A 13,089-nucleotide genomic window follows, 5' to 3' on the forward strand; every position below is an offset into this window, starting at 1 on the left:
CACACATGCACACACACAAGAGCATGCCAGCATTACACAGGGAGCTAAATTCCTTGCTTGAGGGCACTTTCTAAACATGGCTCTCCACTGATGCAGGAAAGACCCCCGCACAGACAGTTCAGTGTTTTTAGTTTTCCTGCCAAAACAAAACAAAAGTGCCTAGCAGCCATTTAACTAATTCACCTGCAGCTATGTTGTTGGTGCATCTCCAATCCATATTAGATCCTGCAAAATAAATGCAACAGCGAAAATAAATATACCTTTTAGCGACTTCAAACTGATTGTATTTCCGAAACGACATATGGTACCAATAGCAAGTAATTTTTCCAATTCCAGCTCCAATCACAGTTGGCTGCAATGCAAGTGAAGGAAAAAAGTTGGAACTTGAATATTGTTTTCCAGATCTTCACTGTTCCCTTCAATGACCTCTTACAAATAGAGCGCAAACTGCATGCTGATCCAGCTTGATACTCTTTCAGAGCACGCATCTTCTCAACTTGAGGAAAATATATCGTGTATGCGGTCACACTCGGGGATAAAACCAGGCTTAGTTAAGCCAACAACACTTTGTGATGTGTACTGCTAAGAAATGCCAAATGACATTATACTGGCAATAAGCAGTATTATGGAAATTGAGGTCAACACTTCTCACCATATCAACTATAATGAAACAATAGCCAAATAATGCTTATTTTGATGGAGACAGCCACAAAAAAATAAAAAATTGCTGTAACTGGTTAAAATCGCATGACATCATCACCTGCGCCACAACTTTGACCTGGTTTTAGCAAGTCAAAAGTCCAGTCTACCTTCTGTCAGGTGTATAATAGAAACTGTAAACTAGACTTGGACAAAAAAAAATAAAGACACACCAGTTTTTACAAAGAGCACATGTACCTGTCTATGAAAATACGGCCCTTATTAGAAATTCTAAAACTGAACAGTCTTGAAGTCACACATTTTTTGCCAAAATACAAGTCACACAAAACTTTGTGTTCAAACCACTGTCATGCAAAAGGTCAGCATATTCAACAAATTTAATGTGGTCATGACTAACATTATTATATTTCGAGTTGTGTGCGACATTTCCTCCCGCTGCCAAGTTCTAAAACCTTTTAAAACTAATTTTTCTCTGCCTTACGAGACCAAAAAAGCATTTTTCTATTTTCCATGTGCAACACAAAATCGGATTGTCAACTTTTGCCATTACAGTAAAGAAACATGTACAATGAAAGTGTAATGTAAAGAATTGCCTGTGAAAATGAGGAACAGGAAGAAAGGCCAATATAAAACGTAGAGCCAATGGATGACCTGTTGAAAAGGCATTTCTGTTTTATAGGATTTCACACTCTCCACTTGGAAGGCCCTTGTTTGTCTCAGAGAAAATGTATACGCCAGATGGGATTCATGTTTATTCATTTCATGAACTGGGACCACATTTAAATAACCAAAAGGTAATGTTTACAATAGGTAATCTATTCTGCAACATGGCCTAGGAATGACCTTGATCATCCCGCAGTGCAAGGCCGGAACCCTTCCTGGAGTTTCTAACATAATAACAAACTGTGAGGTCGTCATCGTAGTCTTCTAGAACTCTCCAGCTAACCAAAATAGCCAAAGTGCATTGGCGGGAGTCACTTTTTACGAGATACCGCACATGTAACGGAAAACTGTGTGTGGAAGCACGGGCATCATTATGGAACGCGTTTTTTTCTCAGCATTCTCCACATTTGCAGATTAATTTAACCCTGATGTGTGATTCTCCTGTGGCTTCAGTATTGTGGTACGTTGAGGCCGGCTGCCACTGAAATGACCTCTAATTATCACAGCTTTAGTGTCCTTGAGAATGGGCGTGTGTTTATGTGTGCTCCAACGGTCTCCATAACCATTTAAATCCCTTTTAGTAACAATTCCAATGTGCGTGTGTGTTAAATTGTCAATAATTGTCAATAATGAGAGGTGATGATAAAGAAGAAACATTGGGAGCCATCCTGTGAATGAAATCCAAGAAGATCTGGTCTTCATTAATGCACTTTTTTGTTTTGCTATCTGTTTTTTTTTTTTACGAGAAGATCGGTTCATTCAGCAGCTGTGCCCCACCTGGGGATGAGTGTGTATGTGTCATGTTTGTATGAGGGTGGATGCTGTTATTAGTTCATGGTCACCTTGGCTTCTTGGCAGCCAGTAACGCCTGAGCGGAGTGTAAAGGCGGGCCAAGCCACACACACTTCATATGTGGCGTTGTTGTTTACGTCCCACCATTTCATTCTCAGACTACGATATGGATTACAATCCGAGCCAGTGAAGCTGTCTGCCTGGAATAAATTGTTGGAGTCAGATATATTGCCTTGCATGGTTCTACCTGGGAGAGCTGAGGAGCTCAGAAAGCTGATCCTCTTTCCTGGCATATGATCTGATACTGTATGTTTTTACTCTCTTAGTCATTTGACACTACAAAAGGCATTTCAAGAAAGTGTGCAACCAACCCTTGCCAGTCTCATCGGGTGATCGTGGATGGGAAGGCCCAAAATGTTCTAGAAAAATAATAACATGGGTCCAGCTCCCTCCGGGTTGAAATCACAGCTAGCGCCAATCACAGGGGCAAAGCTAAATTCCTGTCTGGAGATGCCAAAAGCTGTTAGTGTGAGCAGCGATGTTCACTCACGGAAATATAACTGCGGGTAGGGAAGATGAGAAGGATTATTTTATAGAACTAAAACTAACACAAAGAGCGAGAGGTATTCATTGCCTGTCATTTGCTATCATTTCCTACTTGCTTCTTTATATAGTTCTGCTCATCTTCACTATTTCCTCATTGACCTAAAATGTGACCCCTCCCTTCCCAGTTTGATCTTTGAGTCCATCATGGAGTGACTAAATTTGCCTTATGTAGGTATAACTTTTGATAGTGGCTGGATAGTGACATTTGTGCTCGGCGGCGTGCTATGTATTATTGCACTCACACTTTCAGGATACCAAAATGTGGGTGTCGCATGTAGTCTAGTAGTGAGGCCCTTGGTTTCTCACCCAGTCACCCTGGGTTCAACTCCCATCTTTGGAGTCAACACAATGGCTAGTAGAATAGTTTTATTCCCAACCCTTCTGCTGACTATTAAACTACTGACACAGTCAGAAACAGGAATTGTCCCACTCCCATGTGGTCTATAATATAGGATCTCTAGTTCTCAGCCAGGTGGCCCGGGTTCAATGCGGGTACTGGCACTTTTGCTAATAGAAACGATTTTACCACCCTTCTGCTGACTATTAAACTACTGATACAGTCAGGAACAAGAACTGTCCAGGTCCCATGTGGTCTAGCGGTTAGGATCCCTGGATTTCATCCAGGTGGCCCGGGTTCAACTCCCGGCATGGGAACTGGCACTTTTGCTAATAGAAACAATTTTACCCAACCCTTCTGCTGACTAGAAACTATTCAACTACTGAAATGGTCTGGAACAGGACCTAATCAGTCCCATGCTGACTATTAAACTACTGATACAGTCAGGAACAGGAACAGTCCAGCTCCCATGTAGTCTAGCGGTTAGGATCTCTGGTTCTCACCCAGGTGGCCCGGGTTCAACTCCCGGCATGGGAACTGGGACTTTTGCTAATAGAAACCATTTTACCCAACCCTTCTGCTGACTAGTAAACTACTAATAGAGTCAGGAACAGGATCTCTACCAGTCCCATGTGGTCTAGCGGTTAGGATCTCTGGTTCTCACCCAGGTGGCCCGGGTTCAACTCCCGGCATGGGAACTGGGACTTTTGCTAATAGAAACCATTTTACCCAACCCTTCTGCTGACTATTAAACTACTGATACAGTCAGGACCTGGAACTGTCCAGCTCCCATGTGGTCTAGCGGTTAGGATCCCTGGTTTTCACCCAGGTGGCCTGGGTTCAACTCCCGGCATGGGAACTGACACTTTTGCTAATAGAAACCATTTTACCCAACCCTTCTGCTGACTAGTAAACTACTAATACAGTCAGGAACAGGAATTCTACCAGTCCCATGTGGTCTAGCGGTTAGGATCTCTGGTTCTCACCCAGGTCGCCCGGGTTCAACTCCCGGCATGGGAACTGGGACTTTTGCTAATAGAAACCATTTTACCCAACCCTTCTGCTGACTATTAAACTACTGATACAGTCAGGAACAGGAACTGTCGAGCTCCCATGTGGTCTAGCGGTTAGGATCCCTGGTTTTCATCCAGGTAGCCCGGGTTCAACTCCCGGCATGGGACCTGGCACTTTTGCTAATAGAAACCATTTTACCCAACCCTTCTGCTGACTATTAAACTACTGATGCAGTCAGGAACAGGAACTGTCCAGCTCCCATGTGGTCTAGCGGTGAGGATCCCTGGTTTTCATACGGGTGGCCCGGGTTTAACTCCCGGCATGGGAACTGGCACTTTTGCTAATAGAAACAATTTTACCCAACCCTTCTGCTGACTATTAAACTACTGAAATGGTCTGGAACAGGAGCTCTATCAGTCCCATGTGGTCTAGCGGTTAGGATCTCCGGTTCTCACCCAGGTGCCCCGGGTTCAACTCCCGGCATGGGAACTGGGACTTTTGCTAATAGAAACCATTTTACCCAACCCTTCTGCTGACTATTAAACTACTGATACAGTCAGGACCTGGAACTGTCCAGCTCCCATGTGGTCTAGCGGTTAGGATCCCTGGTTTTCACCCAGGTGGCCCGGGTTCAACTCCCGGCATGGGAACTGGGACTTTTGCTAATAGAAACCATTTTACCCAACCCTTCTGCTGACTATTAAACTACTGATACAGTCAGGAACAGGAACAGTCCAGCTCCCATGTGGTCTAGCGGTTAGGATCTCTGGTTCTCACCCAGGTGGCCCGGGTTCAACTCCCGGCATGGGAACTGGGACTTTTGCTTATAGAAACCATTTTACCCAACCCTTCTGCTGACTATTAAACTACTGATACAGTCAGGACCTGGAACTGTCCAGCTCCCATGTGGTCTAGCGGTTAGGATCCCTGGTTTTCACCCAGGTGGCCTGGGTTCAACTCCCGGCATGGGAACTGACACTTTTGCTAATAGAAACCATTTTACCCAACCCTTCTGCTGACTAGTAAACTACTAATACAGTCAGGAACAGGAATACTAACAGTCCCATGTGGTCTAGCGGTTAGGATCTCTGGTTCTCACCCAGGTGGCCCGGGTTCAACTCCCGGCATGGGAACTGGGACTTTTGCTAATAGAACCATTTTACCCAACCCTTCTGCTGACTATTCAACTACTGAAATGGTCTGGAACAGGACCTTTATCAGTCCCATGTGGTCTAGCGGTTAGGATCTCTGGTTCTCACCCAGGTGGCCCGGGTTCAACTCCCGGCATGGGAACTGGGACTTTTGCTAATAGAAACCATTTTACCCAACCCTTCTGCTGACTATTAAACTACTAATACAGTCAGGAACAGGAACTCTACCAGTCCCATGTGGTCTAGCGGGTAGGATCTCTGGTTCTCACCCAGGTGGCCCGGGTTCAACTCCCGGCATGGGAACTGGGACTTTTGCTAATAGAAACCATTTTACCCAACCCTTCTGCTGACTAGTAAACTACTAATACAGTCATGAACAGGATCTCTACCAGTCCCATGTGGTCTAGCGGTTAGGATCTCTGGTTCTCACCCAGGTGGCCCGGGTTCAACTCCCGGCATGGGAACTGGGACTTTTGCTAATAGAAACCATTTTACCCAACCCTTCTGCTGACTATTAAACTACTGATACAGTCAGGACCTGGAACTGTCCAGCTCCCATGTGGTCTAGCGGTTAGGATCCCTGGTTTTCACCCAGGTGGCCTGGGTTCAACTCCCGGCATGGGAACTGACACTTTTGCTAATAGAAACCATTTTACCCAACCCTTCTGCTGACTAGTAAACTACTAATACAGTCATGAACAGGATCTCTACCAGTCCCATGTGGTCTAGCGGTTAGGATCTCTGGTTCTCACCCAGGTGGCCCGGGTTCAACTCCCGGCATGGCAACTGGGACTTTTGCTAATAGAAACCATTTTACCCAACCCTTCTGCTGACTATTCAACTACTGAAATGGTCTGGAACAGGACCTTTATCAGTCCCATGTGGTCTAGCGGTTAGGATCTCTGGTTCTCACCCAGGTGGCCCGGGTTCAACTCCCGGCATGGGAACTGGGACTTTTGCTAATAGAAACCATTTTACCCAACCCTTCTGCTGACTATTAAACTACTGATACAGTCAGGAACAGGAACTCTACCAGTCCCATGTGGTCTAGCGGTTAGGATCTCTGGTTCTCACCCAGGTGGCCCGGGTTCAACTCCCGGCGTGGGAACTGGGACTTTTGCTAATAGAAACCATTTTACCCAACCCTTCTGCTGACTATTCAACTACTGAAATGCTCTGGAACAGGACCTTTATCAGTCCCATGTGGTCTAGCGGTTAGGATCTCTGGTTCTCACCCAGGTGGCCCGGGTTCAACTCCCGGCATGGGAACTGGGACTTTTGCTAATAGAAACCATTTTACCCAACCCTTCTGCTGACTATTAAACTACTGATGCAGTCAGGAACAGGAACTGTCCAGCTCCCATGTGGTCTAGCGGTTAGGATCCCTGGTTTTCATCCGGGTGGCCCGGGTTTAACTCCCGGCATGGGAACTGGCACTTTTGCTAATAGAAACAATTTTACCAAATCCTTCTGCTGACTATTCAACTACTGAAATGCTCTGGAACAGGACCTTTATCAGTCCCATGTGGTCTAGCGGTTAGGATCTCTGGTTCTCACCCAGGTGGCCCGGGTTCAACTCCCGGCATGGGAACTGGGACTTTTGCTAATAGAAACCATTTTACCCAACCCTTCTGCTGACTATTAAACTACTGATACAGTCAGGAACAGGAACAGTCCAGCTCCCATGTGGTCTAGCGGTTAGGATCTCTAGTTCTCACCCAGGTGGCCCGGGTTAAACTCCCGGCATGGGAACTGGGACTTTTGCTAATAGAAACCATTTTACCCAACCCTTCTGCTGACTATTATACTACTGATACAGTCAGGACCTGGAACTGTCCACCTCCCATGTGGTCTAGCGGTTAGGATCCCTGGTTTTCACCCAGGTGGCCTGGGTTCAACTCCCGGCATGGGAACTGACACTTTTGCTAATAGAAACCATTTTACCCAACCCTTCTGCTGACTAGTAAACTACTAATACAGTCAGGAACAGCATCTCTACCAGTCCCATGTGGTCTAGCGGTTAGGATCTCTGGTTTTCACCCAGGTGGCCCGGGTTCAACTCCCGGCATGGGAACTGGGACTTTTGCTAATAGAAACCATTTTACCCAACCCTTCTGCTGACTAGTAAACTACTAATACAGTCAGGAACAGGATCTCTACCAGTCCCATGTGGTCTAGCGGTTAGGATCTCTGGTTCTCACCCAGGTGGCCCGGGTTCAACTCCCGGCATGGGAACTGGGACTTTTGCTAATAGAAACCATTTTACCCAACCCTTCTGCTGACTATTAAACTACTGATACAGTCAGGACCTGGAACTGTCCAGCTCCCATGTGGTCTAGCGGTTAGGATCCCTGGTTTTCACCCAGGTGGCCTGGGTTCAACTCCCGGCATGGGAACTGACACTTTTGCTAATAGAAACCATTTTACCCAACCCTTCTGCTGACTAGTAAACTACTAATACAGTCAGGAACAGGAATTCTAACAGTCCCATGTGGTCTAGCGGTTAGGATCTCTGGTTCTCACCCAGGTGGCCCGGGTTCAACTCCCGGCATGGGAACTGGGACTTTTGCTAATAGAACCATTTTACCCAACCCTTCTGCTGACTATTCAACTACTGAAATGGTCTGGAAAAGGACCTTTATCAGTCCCATGTGGTCTAGCGGTAAGGATCTCTGGTTCTCGCCCAGGTGGCCCGGGTTCAACTCCCGGCATGGGAACTGGGACTTTTGCTAATAGAACCATTTTACCCAACCCTTCTGCTGACTATTCAACTACTGAAATGGTCTGGAACAGAACCTTATCAGTCCCATGTGGTCTAGCGGTTAGGATCTCTGGTTCTCACCCAGGTGGCCCGGGTTCAACTCCCGGCATGGGAACTGGGACTTTTGCTAATAGAAACCATTTTACCCAACCCTTCTGCTGACTATTAAACTACTGATACAGTCAGGAACAGGAACTCTACCAGTCCCATGTGGTCTAGCGGTTAGGATCTCTGGTTCTCACCCAGGTGGCCCGGGTTCAACTCCCGGCATGGGAACTGGGACTTTTGCTAATAGAAACCATTTTACCCAACCCTTCTGCTGACTATTAAACTACTGATACAGTCAGGAACAGGAACTCTACCAGTCCCATGTGGTCTAGCGGTTAGGATCTCTGGTTCTCACCCAGGTGGCCCGGGTTCAACTCCCGGCGTGGGAACTGGGACTTTTGCTAATAGAAACCATTTTACCCAACCCTTCTGCTGACTATTCAACTACTGAAATGGTCTGGAACAGGAGCTCTATCAGTCCCATGTGGTCTAGCGGTTAGGATCTCTGGTTCTCACCCAGGTGCCCCGGGTTCAACTCCCGGCATGGGAACTGGGACTTTTGCTAATAGAAACCATTTTACCCAACCCTTCTGCTGACTATTAAACTACTGATACAGTCAGGACCTGGAACTGTCCAGCTCCCATGTGGTCTAGCGGTTAGGATCCCTGGTTTTCACCCAGGTGGCCCGGGTTCAACTCCCGGCATGGGAACTGGGACTTTTGCTAATAGAAACCATTTTACCCAACCCTTCTGCTGACTATTAAACTACTGATACAGTCAGGAACAGGAACTCTACCAGTCCCATGTGGTCTAGCGGTTAGGATCTCTGGTTCTCACCCAGGTGGCCCGGGTTCAACTCCCGGCATGGGAACTGGGACTTTTGCTAATAGAAACCATTTTACCCAACCCTTCTGCTGACTATTATACTACTGATACAGTCAGGACATGGAACTGTCCAGCTCCCATGTGGTCTAGCGGTTAGGATCCCTGGTTTTCACCCAGGTGGCCTGGGTTCAACTCCCGGCATGGGAACTGACACTTTTGCTAATAGAAACCATTTTACCCAACCCTTCTGCTGACTATTAAACTACTGATACAGTCAGGAACAGGAACAGTCCAGCTCCCATGTGGTCTAGCGGTTAGGATCTCTGGTTCTCACCCAGGTGGCCCGGGTTCAACTCCCGGCATGGGAACTGGGACTTTTGCTAATAGAAACCATTTTACCCAACCCTTCTGCTGACTATTATACTACTGATACAGTCAGGACATGGAACTGTCCAGCTCCCATGTGGTCTAGCGGTTAGGATCCCTGGTTTTCACCCAGGTGGCCTGGGTTCAACTCCCGGCATGGGAACTGACACTTTTGCTAATAGAAACCATTTTACCCAACCCTTCTGCTGACTAGTAAACTACTAATACAGTCAGGAACAGGATCGCTACCAGTCCCATGTGGTCTAGCGGTTAGGATCTCTGGTTCTCACCCAGGTGGCCCGGGTTCAACTCCCGGCATGGGAACTGGGACTTTTGCTAATAGAAACCATTTTACCCAACCCTTCTGCTGACTAGTAAACTACTAATACAGTCAGGAACAGGATCTATACCAGTCCCATGTGGTCTAGCGGTTAGGATCTCTGGTTCTCACCCAGGTGGCCCGGGTTCAACTCCCGGCATGGGAACTGGGACTTTTGCTAATAGAAACCATTTTACCCAACCCTTCTGCTGACTATTAAACTACTGATACAGTCAGGACCTGGAACTGTCCAGCTCCCATGTGGTCTAGCGGTTAGGATCCCTGGTTTTCACCCAGGTGGCCTGGGTTCAACTCCCGGCATGGGAACTGACACTTTTGCTAATAGAAACCATTTTACCCAACCCTTCTGCTGACTAGTAAACTACTAATACAGTCACGAACAGGAATTCTAACAGTCCCATGTGGTCTAGCGGTTAGGATCTCTGGTTCTCACCCAGGTGGCCCGGGTTCAACTCCCGGCATGGGAACTGGGACTTTTGCTAATAGAAACCATTTTACCCAACCCTTCTGCTGACTATTAAACTACTGATACAGTCAGGAACAGGAACTCCAGCAGTCCCATGTGGTCTAGCGGTTAGGATCTCTGGTTCTCACCCAGGTGGCCCGGGTTCAACTCCCGGCGTGGCAACTGGGACTTTTGCTAATAGAAACCATTTTACCCAACCCTTCTGCTGACTATTCAACTACTGAAATGCTCTGGAACAGGACCTTTATCAGTCCCATGTGGTCTAGCGGTTAGGATCTCTGGTTCTCACCCAGGTGGCCCGGGTTCAACTCCCGGCATGGGAACTGGGACTTTTGCTAATAGAAACCATTTTACCCAACCCTTCTGCTGACTATTAAACTACTGATGCAGTCAGGAACAGGAACTGTCCAGCTCCCATGTGGTCTAGCGGTTAGGATCCCTGGTTTTCATCCGGGTGGCCCGGGTTTAACTCCCGGCATGGGAACTGGCACTTTTGCTAATAGAAACAATTTTACCAAACCCTTCTGCTGACTATTAAACTACTGAAATGGTCTGGAACAGGAGCTCTATCAGTCCCATGTGGTCTAGCGGTTAGGATCTCTGGTTCTCACCCAGGTGCCCCGGGTTCAACTCCCGGCATGGGAACTGGGACTTTTGCTAATAGAAACCATTTTACCCAACCCTTCTGCTGACTATTAAACTACTGATACAGTCAGGACCTGGAACTGCCCAGCTCCCATGTGGTCTAGCGGTTAGGATCTCTGGTTCTCACCCAGGTGGCCCGGGTTCAACTCCCGGCATGGGAACTGGGACTTTTGCTAATAGAAACCATTTTACCCAACCCTTCTGCTGACTATTAAACTACTGATACAGTCAGGAACAGGAACTGTCCAGCTCCCATGTGGTCTAGCGGTTAGGATCCCTGGTTTTCATCTAGGTGGCGCGGGTCCAACTCCTGGCATGGGAACTGGCACTTTTGCTAATTTAAACCATTTTACCCAACCCTTCTGCTGACTATTAAACTACTGACATAGTCTGTAACAGTACCTCTACCAATACCATGTGGTCTTGCGGTTAGGATCTTTGGTTCTCACCCAGGTGGCTCAGGTTCAACTCGGGTCATGGGAACCGCCACTTTTGCTAACAGAAACAATTTTACCCAACCCTTATGCTGACTATTAAACTACTGACACAGTCAGGAACAGGAGCAGTCCCACTCCCATGGGCATGGGAATTGGGACTTCTGCTATTAGAAACTATTTGCCCCCAACCCTTTAGGGCAGGGATGTTGAACTCCAGTCCTCGGGGGCCGCGTTCCAATATGTTTTCTAAGTTAACCTCGTTAAACACACCTGCGTGAAAAGTTATTGGTCATTTTCATGTTCTGCAAGGGCCAAACTTTTCACGCAGGTGCACTTAACGAGAGAATCTTGGAAAACATGTTAGAACGCAGACTCTGAGGATCCTAACCACTGGACCGCATTGGGGGGGGTACAAGTCATCTTCCTGACTGTCAGTAGTTTAATAGTCAGCAGAAAGGTTAGGACAAATTGTCTCTGATAGCAAAAGTGCCAACTCCCATGCAAGGATTCAAACCCAGGATCCCTGCGTGAAAACCAGCAATTGCAACCGCTAGACCACATGGGAGAGAGACATTTCTTGGCCTTGAACCCTAACCCTAAACCCTAACCAACTAAATCCTACACTAAATCTAACCCCAACCCCAACCCCAACCCAAACCCTAACCCTAAAACCTAACTCTAACCCAAACCCTAACTCTAACCCTAATGGGAATTGGCACTTTTGCTATTAGAAGCAATGTCCCAACCCAATAACATTGAACCAGCAAAAAGCACAACAAAACATCCACAGCCAATTTGATAACGTATTCAAATGTGCTTCCAATAATAGGTGGCAGTAAATCGGGGTTAGAGTTGACTCTGCTGAGGCCGCCAAAACATCAGAAGATATAGATATGAATCTGGAAAAGTCAATATTAGTCAGATAGGAGATATGAGGACAGAGACATCTCCAGATCTGTGCAGAGGCCCTCAGGACTTTTCAACCTAGGCCCCGCCCTCATCCCTCATCTATTTAACTGAGTTTGTACTCTGTGCTATCTAATCGATCTCATCTGCACTGGTGATGTTGGGCTGCTCCCTGCTCGCCCAGCTGCCTGCTCAGGAATCCACGTACTACCTTTTCTCCCAGTTCCTCCAGCCTTGCTACGACCCACTCTGTCCATACATAGTGAAGGTATCATCACCATTTTTGTCAGCAATAATATCGATATGCATATCCACACTTATGAACAGTTAGGAGTCTGCAATAAACATTTTTTTAAGAGGAGGTCATGTCAATTCCACTCGGGAAGGGCTTAAACTGGAACCGAGACAGCCCATTGTGAGCAACAATTTTCAATTTAGAAAATATTGATCCAGCTGGAAAGCGGATATTTTTTCTGCCAATATTTGAGCGAATCTAGTGTATTGTTTACAGAATCAACATGTTTTACGCTTCATGCAGACATTCTGTTTAAGGTACAGAATGTAAGAAGGCAGATCTCCAACTCCATAAAGCTGTAGTTACCGTTTGCCAGTTTTCTTGAAGTCCTTTATTGCTTTCCAACCGAGCCAATTAATTTGATGTATTTTTCTACACTCACCCAAAACACTCAGTTCTTATCCAGGGAAACATTTATCAACACAGGAATAGTAAATGCCTCACATAATCGGCAAAGAACATAGTGTAATGTATCTGCTGAGAGCATATGTACTCAAACCACAGACTTTAAGTGAAAGGTTATTTCCCAACAGTTCCTCTAAATGAGGTCTTTTTGGAGAGCAGATTATGATTTAAATTTCCTATTGATAATAAACTTGAGGAAAGACATGAACCAAAAGTTAGCGTTGTTGAAATAATGTCTCTTTTCTAATATTAAAAGTTCAGTACCACTGAATTATCCTTAAGCAATGAGACTTTGAGAATCGCTGTGCTCAACCAACAAACACATTTAGAGGGGGGGGGGGGGGGGGGGGCAAGAAAATAAAATTCTTCTT

The 13,089-nt window shown here is 46.4% G+C and overlaps 45 non-coding genes across 45 annotated transcripts; all 45 read left to right on the plus strand.

Moving 5' to 3' along the window:
• The first annotated feature begins 3,303 nt into the window (after positions 1-3,303).
• trnae-uuc (transfer RNA glutamic acid (anticodon UUC)) lies at positions 3,304-3,375 on the plus strand. The gene has a single exon. It is a non-coding gene; the product is annotated as a tRNA-Glu (tRNA).
• Positions 3,376-3,523: 148 nt separating this feature from the next.
• Positions 3,524-3,595, plus strand: trnae-cuc (transfer RNA glutamic acid (anticodon CUC)). The gene has a single exon. It is a non-coding gene; the product is annotated as a tRNA-Glu (tRNA).
• An 89-nt stretch (positions 3,596-3,684) lies between these two features.
• Positions 3,685-3,756, plus strand: trnae-cuc (transfer RNA glutamic acid (anticodon CUC)). The gene has a single exon. It is a non-coding gene; the product is annotated as a tRNA-Glu (tRNA).
• Positions 3,757-3,845: 89 nt separating this feature from the next.
• On the plus strand, positions 3,846-3,917 carry trnae-uuc (transfer RNA glutamic acid (anticodon UUC)). Its single transcript has one exon. It is a non-coding gene; the product is annotated as a tRNA-Glu (tRNA).
• Positions 3,918-4,006: 89 nt separating this feature from the next.
• On the plus strand, positions 4,007-4,078 carry trnae-cuc (transfer RNA glutamic acid (anticodon CUC)). The gene has a single exon. It is a non-coding gene; the product is annotated as a tRNA-Glu (tRNA).
• Positions 4,079-4,167: 89 nt separating this feature from the next.
• Positions 4,168-4,239, plus strand: trnae-uuc (transfer RNA glutamic acid (anticodon UUC)). Its single transcript has one exon. It is a non-coding gene; the product is annotated as a tRNA-Glu (tRNA).
• A 250-nt stretch (positions 4,240-4,489) lies between these two features.
• trnae-cuc (transfer RNA glutamic acid (anticodon CUC)) lies at positions 4,490-4,561 on the plus strand. Its single transcript has one exon. It is a non-coding gene; the product is annotated as a tRNA-Glu (tRNA).
• Positions 4,562-4,650: 89 nt separating this feature from the next.
• Positions 4,651-4,722, plus strand: trnae-uuc (transfer RNA glutamic acid (anticodon UUC)). Its single transcript has one exon. It is a non-coding gene; the product is annotated as a tRNA-Glu (tRNA).
• An 89-nt stretch (positions 4,723-4,811) lies between these two features.
• trnae-cuc (transfer RNA glutamic acid (anticodon CUC)) lies at positions 4,812-4,883 on the plus strand. Its single transcript has one exon. It is a non-coding gene; the product is annotated as a tRNA-Glu (tRNA).
• An 89-nt stretch (positions 4,884-4,972) lies between these two features.
• trnae-uuc (transfer RNA glutamic acid (anticodon UUC)) lies at positions 4,973-5,044 on the plus strand. Its single transcript has one exon. It is a non-coding gene; the product is annotated as a tRNA-Glu (tRNA).
• Positions 5,045-5,133: 89 nt separating this feature from the next.
• trnae-cuc (transfer RNA glutamic acid (anticodon CUC)) lies at positions 5,134-5,205 on the plus strand. Its single transcript has one exon. It is a non-coding gene; the product is annotated as a tRNA-Glu (tRNA).
• Positions 5,206-5,293: 88 nt separating this feature from the next.
• Positions 5,294-5,365, plus strand: trnae-cuc (transfer RNA glutamic acid (anticodon CUC)). Its single transcript has one exon. It is a non-coding gene; the product is annotated as a tRNA-Glu (tRNA).
• Positions 5,366-5,454: 89 nt separating this feature from the next.
• Positions 5,455-5,526, plus strand: trnae-cuc (transfer RNA glutamic acid (anticodon CUC)). Its single transcript has one exon. It is a non-coding gene; the product is annotated as a tRNA-Glu (tRNA).
• An 89-nt stretch (positions 5,527-5,615) lies between these two features.
• On the plus strand, positions 5,616-5,687 carry trnae-cuc (transfer RNA glutamic acid (anticodon CUC)). Its single transcript has one exon. It is a non-coding gene; the product is annotated as a tRNA-Glu (tRNA).
• An 89-nt stretch (positions 5,688-5,776) lies between these two features.
• On the plus strand, positions 5,777-5,848 carry trnae-uuc (transfer RNA glutamic acid (anticodon UUC)). Its single transcript has one exon. It is a non-coding gene; the product is annotated as a tRNA-Glu (tRNA).
• Positions 5,849-5,937: 89 nt separating this feature from the next.
• On the plus strand, positions 5,938-6,009 carry trnae-cuc (transfer RNA glutamic acid (anticodon CUC)). Its single transcript has one exon. It is a non-coding gene; the product is annotated as a tRNA-Glu (tRNA).
• An 89-nt stretch (positions 6,010-6,098) lies between these two features.
• trnae-cuc (transfer RNA glutamic acid (anticodon CUC)) lies at positions 6,099-6,170 on the plus strand. Its single transcript has one exon. It is a non-coding gene; the product is annotated as a tRNA-Glu (tRNA).
• An 89-nt stretch (positions 6,171-6,259) lies between these two features.
• On the plus strand, positions 6,260-6,331 carry trnae-cuc (transfer RNA glutamic acid (anticodon CUC)). Its single transcript has one exon. It is a non-coding gene; the product is annotated as a tRNA-Glu (tRNA).
• Positions 6,332-6,420: 89 nt separating this feature from the next.
• Positions 6,421-6,492, plus strand: trnae-cuc (transfer RNA glutamic acid (anticodon CUC)). Its single transcript has one exon. It is a non-coding gene; the product is annotated as a tRNA-Glu (tRNA).
• Positions 6,493-6,581: 89 nt separating this feature from the next.
• Positions 6,582-6,653, plus strand: trnae-uuc (transfer RNA glutamic acid (anticodon UUC)). The gene has a single exon. It is a non-coding gene; the product is annotated as a tRNA-Glu (tRNA).
• Positions 6,654-6,742: 89 nt separating this feature from the next.
• Positions 6,743-6,814, plus strand: trnae-cuc (transfer RNA glutamic acid (anticodon CUC)). Its single transcript has one exon. It is a non-coding gene; the product is annotated as a tRNA-Glu (tRNA).
• A 250-nt stretch (positions 6,815-7,064) lies between these two features.
• On the plus strand, positions 7,065-7,136 carry trnae-uuc (transfer RNA glutamic acid (anticodon UUC)). The gene has a single exon. It is a non-coding gene; the product is annotated as a tRNA-Glu (tRNA).
• An 89-nt stretch (positions 7,137-7,225) lies between these two features.
• On the plus strand, positions 7,226-7,297 carry trnae-uuc (transfer RNA glutamic acid (anticodon UUC)). The gene has a single exon. It is a non-coding gene; the product is annotated as a tRNA-Glu (tRNA).
• Positions 7,298-7,386: 89 nt separating this feature from the next.
• trnae-cuc (transfer RNA glutamic acid (anticodon CUC)) lies at positions 7,387-7,458 on the plus strand. The gene has a single exon. It is a non-coding gene; the product is annotated as a tRNA-Glu (tRNA).
• Positions 7,459-7,547: 89 nt separating this feature from the next.
• Positions 7,548-7,619, plus strand: trnae-uuc (transfer RNA glutamic acid (anticodon UUC)). Its single transcript has one exon. It is a non-coding gene; the product is annotated as a tRNA-Glu (tRNA).
• An 89-nt stretch (positions 7,620-7,708) lies between these two features.
• Positions 7,709-7,780, plus strand: trnae-cuc (transfer RNA glutamic acid (anticodon CUC)). Its single transcript has one exon. It is a non-coding gene; the product is annotated as a tRNA-Glu (tRNA).
• An 88-nt stretch (positions 7,781-7,868) lies between these two features.
• trnae-cuc (transfer RNA glutamic acid (anticodon CUC)) lies at positions 7,869-7,940 on the plus strand. The gene has a single exon. It is a non-coding gene; the product is annotated as a tRNA-Glu (tRNA).
• Positions 7,941-8,027: 87 nt separating this feature from the next.
• trnae-cuc (transfer RNA glutamic acid (anticodon CUC)) lies at positions 8,028-8,099 on the plus strand. Its single transcript has one exon. It is a non-coding gene; the product is annotated as a tRNA-Glu (tRNA).
• Positions 8,100-8,188: 89 nt separating this feature from the next.
• On the plus strand, positions 8,189-8,260 carry trnae-cuc (transfer RNA glutamic acid (anticodon CUC)). The gene has a single exon. It is a non-coding gene; the product is annotated as a tRNA-Glu (tRNA).
• Positions 8,261-8,349: 89 nt separating this feature from the next.
• Positions 8,350-8,421, plus strand: trnae-cuc (transfer RNA glutamic acid (anticodon CUC)). Its single transcript has one exon. It is a non-coding gene; the product is annotated as a tRNA-Glu (tRNA).
• Positions 8,422-8,510: 89 nt separating this feature from the next.
• On the plus strand, positions 8,511-8,582 carry trnae-cuc (transfer RNA glutamic acid (anticodon CUC)). The gene has a single exon. It is a non-coding gene; the product is annotated as a tRNA-Glu (tRNA).
• An 89-nt stretch (positions 8,583-8,671) lies between these two features.
• trnae-uuc (transfer RNA glutamic acid (anticodon UUC)) lies at positions 8,672-8,743 on the plus strand. Its single transcript has one exon. It is a non-coding gene; the product is annotated as a tRNA-Glu (tRNA).
• Positions 8,744-8,832: 89 nt separating this feature from the next.
• Positions 8,833-8,904, plus strand: trnae-cuc (transfer RNA glutamic acid (anticodon CUC)). The gene has a single exon. It is a non-coding gene; the product is annotated as a tRNA-Glu (tRNA).
• Positions 8,905-8,993: 89 nt separating this feature from the next.
• Positions 8,994-9,065, plus strand: trnae-uuc (transfer RNA glutamic acid (anticodon UUC)). The gene has a single exon. It is a non-coding gene; the product is annotated as a tRNA-Glu (tRNA).
• Positions 9,066-9,154: 89 nt separating this feature from the next.
• trnae-cuc (transfer RNA glutamic acid (anticodon CUC)) lies at positions 9,155-9,226 on the plus strand. The gene has a single exon. It is a non-coding gene; the product is annotated as a tRNA-Glu (tRNA).
• An 89-nt stretch (positions 9,227-9,315) lies between these two features.
• trnae-uuc (transfer RNA glutamic acid (anticodon UUC)) lies at positions 9,316-9,387 on the plus strand. Its single transcript has one exon. It is a non-coding gene; the product is annotated as a tRNA-Glu (tRNA).
• Positions 9,388-9,476: 89 nt separating this feature from the next.
• Positions 9,477-9,548, plus strand: trnae-cuc (transfer RNA glutamic acid (anticodon CUC)). The gene has a single exon. It is a non-coding gene; the product is annotated as a tRNA-Glu (tRNA).
• Positions 9,549-9,637: 89 nt separating this feature from the next.
• On the plus strand, positions 9,638-9,709 carry trnae-cuc (transfer RNA glutamic acid (anticodon CUC)). Its single transcript has one exon. It is a non-coding gene; the product is annotated as a tRNA-Glu (tRNA).
• An 89-nt stretch (positions 9,710-9,798) lies between these two features.
• On the plus strand, positions 9,799-9,870 carry trnae-uuc (transfer RNA glutamic acid (anticodon UUC)). Its single transcript has one exon. It is a non-coding gene; the product is annotated as a tRNA-Glu (tRNA).
• An 89-nt stretch (positions 9,871-9,959) lies between these two features.
• trnae-cuc (transfer RNA glutamic acid (anticodon CUC)) lies at positions 9,960-10,031 on the plus strand. The gene has a single exon. It is a non-coding gene; the product is annotated as a tRNA-Glu (tRNA).
• An 89-nt stretch (positions 10,032-10,120) lies between these two features.
• Positions 10,121-10,192, plus strand: trnae-cuc (transfer RNA glutamic acid (anticodon CUC)). Its single transcript has one exon. It is a non-coding gene; the product is annotated as a tRNA-Glu (tRNA).
• Positions 10,193-10,281: 89 nt separating this feature from the next.
• Positions 10,282-10,353, plus strand: trnae-cuc (transfer RNA glutamic acid (anticodon CUC)). The gene has a single exon. It is a non-coding gene; the product is annotated as a tRNA-Glu (tRNA).
• Positions 10,354-10,442: 89 nt separating this feature from the next.
• On the plus strand, positions 10,443-10,514 carry trnae-uuc (transfer RNA glutamic acid (anticodon UUC)). The gene has a single exon. It is a non-coding gene; the product is annotated as a tRNA-Glu (tRNA).
• An 89-nt stretch (positions 10,515-10,603) lies between these two features.
• Positions 10,604-10,675, plus strand: trnae-cuc (transfer RNA glutamic acid (anticodon CUC)). Its single transcript has one exon. It is a non-coding gene; the product is annotated as a tRNA-Glu (tRNA).
• An 89-nt stretch (positions 10,676-10,764) lies between these two features.
• Positions 10,765-10,836, plus strand: trnae-cuc (transfer RNA glutamic acid (anticodon CUC)). The gene has a single exon. It is a non-coding gene; the product is annotated as a tRNA-Glu (tRNA).
• The last annotated feature ends 2,253 nt before the right edge of the window (positions 10,837-13,089 follow it).

Source organism: Syngnathus typhle, linkage group LG15 (assembly GCF_033458585.1).
Source record: "Syngnathus typhle isolate RoL2023-S1 ecotype Sweden linkage group LG15, RoL_Styp_1.0, whole genome shotgun sequence".
Classification (NCBI taxonomy): domain Eukaryota; kingdom Metazoa; phylum Chordata; class Actinopteri; order Syngnathiformes; family Syngnathidae; genus Syngnathus; species Syngnathus typhle.